Raw genomic sequence first — 8,306 nt, 5'->3', positions numbered from 1 at the left:
CTACTAGGAGACTCAATAGTTCACTAGGTTCGACTAGTATGCTCAATATTTACACGAGGGAGTACAGACATGGACTTGGTATAGAGACAAGACGAACCGACAAAAGACAACAGGAGAACAGGGCTACATATACACAACAGTTAATGAGGCACAGGTGCAAACAATCCAGAACAGGAGATCACAATCAAGCTGGCAAGTGACACACCACAGGAAGTGATGACACCTGAAACGAGAGGACAGAGCCAACATCAAAATAAACTGCAAGGCCACCAGAATAAACACAAAACAATAAGCTCACAGACTAACGCTGAAACCTTACATAAAAGGGGTAAATTAATAATCTTTTCTCTCAAAGCAAGGTTACATCTGTGAGTTGGATGTAGAAGTGTCAGAATCAATATAGATGTTTTTATTTTAAAGTAAATTCAGATGGAACACAGTAAAAACATGTAAATTCTAATGTCCGCCTAAAAAAACCCCATTACTTATAGTGAAAACCAGGGGCGGACTGGCCATTGGGAATACCGGGAGTTCTTTTTTTTTTGCCTAAATCCTACCGGCCCACATTTGTAAGTGTTCCGGCCACTCCCTTTTTTTTTTTTGCTTACCTAAATCCTACCGGCCCACATTTGTAAGTGTTCCGGCCCAGCCCAGTGGGGTGTGGTCAGGGTTGGGTTGTAACGGAATACATGTAACGGCGTTACGTAATCAGAATACAAAAATCAAGTAACTGTATTCAGCTCGTGTTACATTTGAAAAACGAGTAATCTGATTACAGTTACTTTCGTAAACCTGAAGTGAATACATTTTGGATTACTTATTGGAATTATTGGTGGAAAGATTTCCTCACAACATGTAATATTCATTACTAAAGGTACAGCCGTGTCTGGTTTCTTGCTCAAGGGCACCACGGCAGGGCAGGAGGTGAACTGGGACCTCTCCAAGTAGAAGTCCACACTCCAAATAGGTCTGGTCGGGGACTTGAACCGGCGACCCTACGGCTCACAGTCCAAGACTGCTGACTGCTACTGACTGCCATAGATTTAGTCCCTAATTTTGCTCTCAAAATGGACCAGATTGATGCATTTAACTTCAACATTTAAAAAAAAAAAATCTTCCCGGGGGAGCTTGCCCCCGGACCCCCCTAGAGGAGGTGAGGTCCATCACCTGCCCACACCCCCTGTTAAATTGTCTCACCCACATTGAGGATGCTTCGTACGTCGCCCATGTTTTATTCCATGTGTCAAGTCAGGCAAATTGGGTCAAAATGTTATTGCATCAATGATCTGTTAACATTAAAATCACTAAATATATGCCGTAACTATTTTTGCTCTAGGCAACTCAAGGGCTCAGGTAATGTGATTACTATATGAATAATGGTCCAAAATAACATTAAAGGCATAGGGTTGTTTGTTAAGTAACATACTTTCGTCGCCGGCCGGCCGATACATGCCGCGCATTAAGTGGGCCTGTCTGTCAATTAATCCCCGGGCCACTTTTTCCCCCCAGTCCGCCCCTGGTGAAAACCACCCTTGAATGATGGGCTAGTAGATTAAAAGCTTTAGGAATCCAAACTATAACATATAATAAGTACCCTGTATCAAGATTGATGCAAAACAAGTTAAATTTGATATTTTTAGAGAGGTTTAGAAAAATAAAGTCCAAGCGGACTCACCTCTGGGTAATTTGGGAACCATCAGTTCCATATGAACTTTTTCACTGTAAAAATCATTTTATTACTTTGAATGATCACTATAGGTATTCATTCCATCCAAATACAACTGTTGTGAAAAAATAAAAATAAAACATAGGCCTACTCTGTTATCCTCTGAGCCTCTGAATTAGCCCCGAGCGAAAAATGCTAACCTATTACTGCACCGAAAATCACTCCTAGCTCCCTTATTACTTATCCTAGCTGCACATCCAACACATTGTTTATGATCGTAAAGACACAGAATCTAACGGTGCCCACCTCAACACTGAAAGATACAAACTCACGACGTTATCAACAAAAACGTACATCAAAACAAGTGGCACTAGCGCTAATGTGCTAGGCTAACATGGCTCACCTTCCTCTTTGTCTGGTCTAAACTGGTCTTCAATGGCATTACAACGATAAAAACGATGATGTAGTTAATCCATAGGTTAATATCCAATGGGGCTGTGTCCCCTTTGAAATGTTCTGATAATCTATAAGCAATAAAACTGCAATTCCGTTATCTGCTGTCCGCTCTGTGCTCCATGCGCTCTGGGTCCTGCAATTCCTGCTTCCTTACATTGTAAACAATAAGTAAAGTCTGCTGCGTAATGTACTTAAACTGGCTGGCATTCTTTATACTTTACGCAGGACCATATCTCTGGAACCCATTGGTCGATTTGGGTGATTTACACCTTTTTCTTAACCATTACATCCAATAGAATCGATGGGCAGTTCCCAAATCCACGTAAACATTACCATTGCGGACGTAATAGAGTATGGGCTCAGAACAGTCTCATAATACACACATGCACACAGAAGGATTCACACTTGTATTTCATGATCCGCAAAAGGATTCAAACTTGTATTTCCGGATCCACACTTGTGTTTTTCAATGCATACACAAATGTGTTCCGTTTCATATACATGTAAATAAAATCCAAACACAGAAACAAGTTTTACATGTGTATTTTTGATCCACACATATTAGTTTTCCGTTTAAAACCGCTGCACCTTCAAACACAAACAGCTTTCTGTGCACGGATCGCTTTGCATTTGTGTGTGGGTTTTTTGAGACTCCCCTGACGCTCACCCGATTCATACTTGTAATATCTCTCATCTATAGCCAATCAGATGTCTCCTCCAGTCTAAGCCAATCACATGAGCGCGCCCCCACGTGGGTAGGATTTCTTGCGTTCGTGACGTAGCGTTTCATTTACGCTTTTTGCGCAGTCCGGACTCCGGAGCTGACAGGTCAACTTCAACATGGCGTCTAGCACAAGTGTAAGTGATACGTGTCTCGGCGTGAATGATTAAATATGTTTTAGGTATGAATTCTTGTTATGTTAGTGATGTGTTAGCATGGAAGTAATATGGGTGGCATGTAATGCTAGTGTTTGCTGGCAAGTTAGCTATATTATGCTAATAGACTACCTAGGATTATAACCTTACATAGCTAACATTAGCCAAACATTTCTTTAACTTCTTTCATGCTGTTGCTTTGTTTTGTAGGGACAACTTAGACAGAATTAATCCAAAATGTGCTGCTCAAATTATTATTCAAAAATATATTCCATTGTGTTTAATGATGGGGTGGAATTGAACATTAAGAGATTACGTTAAATAGGATTAACCAGTGTTGGTAAACAAACGGTCGAACGTTGAGCACTGTTGGTCATATTTTATCTATCTTTTCTATTCTTTTCCCCCCAGGAATCAGTAAAGCGTGAAATCCTTCAGAGACTTCAAGATCGACTGACATACATCTTGGATAGGACACCTGTTGATCTCGAAGGGCTACAGTTTGCGTGCCGTCAGGCTTTTGTTATATTGAGTGCACTGGGTGACATTGTTGATTTAGGACTTAATATACAGTCTGCACTTGCAGACCTGAATAGCCTTATCCAACAAGAGAGAGATAATCAACAGATATTTGTGACCCTTGAGTTGCAAAACTGTTGTGGACGTGGGCGTCCACGATTGAATGTGTCAGTAGAGGCTCTGACACATCTGGTTGAACTGGGACTGCCATCGAGTTGCATCGCCAGACTCCTGGGTGTGTCTAGAGCAACGCTATTTAGGCGGATGACCGAAAATGAAATTTCTATATCTGCTTCATATAGTGGCTGCACTGATGACGAATTGGATTCATTGATCACCACAATAAAAAGTGCAATGCCAGATGCTGGCTACCGTGTAGTCCGAGGTGCTCTACTTGCGAAGGGACACAGAGTGCAATGGGAACGGGTGTATGCATCCATGCATCGTGTGGACAGTGTTGGTGTGCTCGCCAGGATGACCCGGATGGGATGTGTAGTGAGGAGAACATACACAGTTCCTTACCCTAAGTACATGGTGCACATTGACACCAACCACAAGCTCATCAGGTTTGTCTGCATGCTGTCTGTATGTAATCTGTTCATTTTATTATTTTTAATGTCTAGTTGTATATATCTTGTGTATGTAATCATATCAATGTCTATCATTGACAGGTACAACTTTGTTATCTTTGGGAGAATAGATGGCTATTCAAGGAAGGTAAGACTATTCTATTGTCAAGAACCAACAACTGCAAAATGTTGCCGAACATCATGTGATGGTTTTAGTTTTCTAAGCTTCAGTTTATTTTCTGTACCAACAGGTGGTGATCTTTAGGTACACAATCTAACCTATAGTTAATTACATATCGCCTCTTACCAAACAGACGATATGGACTTCTAAAGTCACCTTATATTTTAAGTGATTCAGATCAAACAATATGCATTTACTTATTTACTTAATTTCAAAATAAATACTTTGAAGAACTTGTGAAATAATTAAAACACTTATACTAGTAACCGCACAATATATGTCAAGAAGCTTGCCTGAGCTATCATGATATTCTGTTATACATTGAATAATTCTGTTGTGCGTTGTTCTCTTAATGCTGCACATTGTCATTTGACAGATGCTTCAAGTTAAACTGAATCATCAAGGTACTAATATGTTGTTTTATGTGTACTTGTATGTGTAGATTATGTACTTGAAGATAGCAGACAACAACCGGGCTGACACCCACTTGTGTTTCTTCAATGAAGCTGTGAACGAGCACGGATTTCCTCTGAGGTATTCACATAATTTCATATGTAATCATTAGTGTAATTGCGGACCTTTCCATCAAATTTAGATATTCCCCTCCAATGGCTGCATCAGTGACGACCACTTTACTTTTGATGGGACTCATTCATTGCAAATATTGTCGTGCTTTACTGTTAGTTCAAAGAGGCAATCTGAACATATAAGTTAAAACAATTGCCATTATAAACGGTACCTTTCTAGGCCACAAACGTGCTGTCGGACACAGCCATATCAATTGTTAATTCTATGTGAGCCCCTCACATATGACAATATATAAGCGACATGTCAGATTTTTCTATCCCTCAGCTGAGATTCATGTACTGTACAGAAATATGAAAATATAATCTATTCACAAGCTGATGTGAACCATCCCTCATTCAGGTGTGGAAGATAACTTGTGGTTTAATAAAGTGAAAGAGAACTCTTAAGGGTTACAGTTAAGGACCTGTCCAGATATCTCAAATATTTATGTCCAGAGAGAGCCATTTGTGATCACATTATGGATGTAGATCATTACGGAATTGTACCCCTTGTTTTTTGGACCTTCAAATACGTAGATTTTAACTATGCATAATTATTTGATTTATTTTCCAGAGTGAGAGGAGATCATGGTGGAGAAAATGTAGGAGTAGCACAATTAATGTTCTCAGTTCGTGGAACTGACAGTAACAGCTTCATTGCAGGGAAAAGCGTACACAATCAACGGTGAGTTAAACCTCATTTTGTAATCTTATGAGCATATTGTTCTTCTTAATATTCCCTTTAACAAACCTTCATAAGCACATGTTGAGCCATTCCTTCACAAAGAAGAAAATGACAATTTTCACAGAAATGTACCAGCCACGCAAACATTTGAAAACTCACTTAATGTTATGTTTGTACTCTCCTGTCAAGTCAGTTGATTTTTTTAAATAAATGCAATTTTCAGTTAGAGACATTGCCATTGATTCAATGACTAGGACACTTTAAATTGTTCATAGTGAACAGTTTGAATTTTCTTTTAAGTTTAACATGTTTTTGTGTTTTCTTCTCACAGAATTGAACGCCTCTGGCGTGATGTGTTCATGAGTGTTACGGGTGTCTTTTACAACACCCTGCACTCTCTTGAGGAACAACACCTGCTTGACATCAGTAACGTCCTGCACATCTTCTGCTGCCACTACGTTTTCTTGCCACGCATCCAAGCCAACCTGGATGTGTTCAGTGAGGCCTGGGCCAACCATCCCATCAGGACAGAGCAAAATCTGACACCCAATCAGTTGTGGCAGGTGGGCCAGCACCTGAATCCTGTTGCAGATCCAGAGCCTGAGGTAAATTATGAATTTTCAAAACCATCACTATCTCTTGTTTATTATCAATCAAAACCCAAACAGTATAATAAATTATCTGATTCATAATCTAACTCCCCTTCTTGGATTAAAAGAACCTCTGCTGGGAGCAAGCAAGAACACTTTTCTATATTACACTATTACCTTAACATTATTCCACAATCACTCCATTTTTTATTATTATAGAACAATTGCATACCCTCTTTATTTCGCCTGATCACATATTTTGTAATAAGAAGCAGTAATGGCACAGTGCTTGCTTTAATATTTGTACACTCACGTTGTCTTTTTTAGGGTTCACTCATACCAGAGATTCAATGGGAAGAGAGTGGATACACAAATGAGGATCATACCGGGGTCAATGTCCCTACGCTGAGCTTCCCTCTCTCAGACTTTGAAATTATGCAACTGCAAGACAACATTGATCCATTGGAAGAATCTGAATGTTTCGGAGTAGACATATATCTCAATACTGTCCAATACATTGAGAATTTAATTGAGCACCGATAGTTGTTACATGTAACAACTATAGTATGATTTGTGTCATGATTTCAGTTATTTGGCAATGATGGAAAGTTAATCATTTTATATTTACATAGTTTATGCTTGATTAAGTTAATCTCAATTGCATGATTAGACATTTTTCTTTTGATTTATAAATTAATGGAAGTGTTTTTAGAGATGCATTTTCAGTCAGGATCAAAAACCGTTTCAGGGCAACAGAATTACATTCATTTTACACTCTGTACAAAATAAAAACATTGTAAAAGAACTATTCGGAGTGTACTGCTTTACTGTTGGGATTGGGCATTGTTACGGCCCGTCCACACAGCGGTGTGCGTTGAAGCTTCCAACGCTTCTGCCCATTCACTTTGAATGGGGTGACGTCACTTTTAGCCGAACTGCATTTTGGGAAGCGACGTGGAGCGTTGCTCGCTTCAAAAGTTGAGCAATGTTCAACTTTTGGCGCCTCGGCAGAAGCGTCAGCCAATGAAATCCCATTTATGCAAATCTGCCAGTACAAGCGCTAGCCAATCAAACCGTGTGTATGCTGGGAGAGACTACGCAGGTCATTTCCTCATATTCCAAAAAATGGAGGAAAAATTCATTATTTTATATCCAGTTTACTTCGTTTTAACATTGCTATTGCTTTGTATGTCGGGGGCGGGAGATTCATGTGATTGGTTGTTGGTCGCAAAAAATCCCCAAGCTTCAGATACGTCCTACTCCAAGCGTCAACATACTCTGCTGTGTGGACGCTCCGTTAAAGTGTAACAATGATAATGGACAAACAGTCTTTTTCCAAATGTCCTTTATTTATAAAACATGGTAGGTGTACCAACTGTAACCCTGTATCTCACACAATGTGTTGAATAGAGAGGCAAACCCTTCTCCAGAAACATATAAAACAAACTGAGTCAGTGTGTAGCTACACAAGCCCAAAGCCTGAACTGATGGAACTGAGGGCCATCATCAAGTCCTGGTGGAACTTCGTAGGTTTGGTAGTGGCTTGGGAGCTTCAATTTTAGGAAGCAGGTGAGAGCCACTGGGTATTTTGAAGTAACAACCTCAACTTCAAGGTTTGTTGTGAGCAGCTCCCACCCGACCCAGAACTCCAAGAGGTCACGCAGCACCTTCGGAGATGCTATGGGAGAGAATTTGTTATGTATGCGATACCTCAAATTGCATTATATCAAAACTTAAATTTGAGCAGTAAAACTTGCAGAAATGTCAACGGTTAACCCATGCATAGATTTGTATTTGTACACCGATATGTGTATATTATTTTTCATCAGAACTGCCATCTCTTCAGCTGCACTACAGCTTTAGCAGTCATTAATTAGTGTTACCTTCCTCTATGAATTGCCTCAAAAATCCAGTGACGAGACCGACTTTCTCCAATGGAACGGCGTCGTCCTCGTCCTCATCGCTGTCACTTTTGGGCTGTGGCCAGTGGATGTTCTGGATCACAGTCTATAGGGGATCAAATACAAACGTGTTCTTTGCTAAGATTGAAGCTCATGTTATATGCTACAGAATTATCTTAACATTGTAAAGCATTGATTTAAGATCTACACACCAGTTTAAGAGCCCCACAAATGAAATTGCATGATAGTGTTTGCAAACAAATCCCTTGAATAACATAAATCCAATAAAGAAAATGG

Source organism: Pseudochaenichthys georgianus, chromosome 19 (assembly GCF_902827115.2).
Source record: "Pseudochaenichthys georgianus chromosome 19, fPseGeo1.2, whole genome shotgun sequence".
NCBI lineage: Eukaryota > Metazoa > Chordata > Actinopteri > Perciformes > Channichthyidae > Pseudochaenichthys > Pseudochaenichthys georgianus.
The sequence above is the reverse complement of the archived record's forward strand: the minus strand, read 5'-3'. Positions refer to the sequence as shown.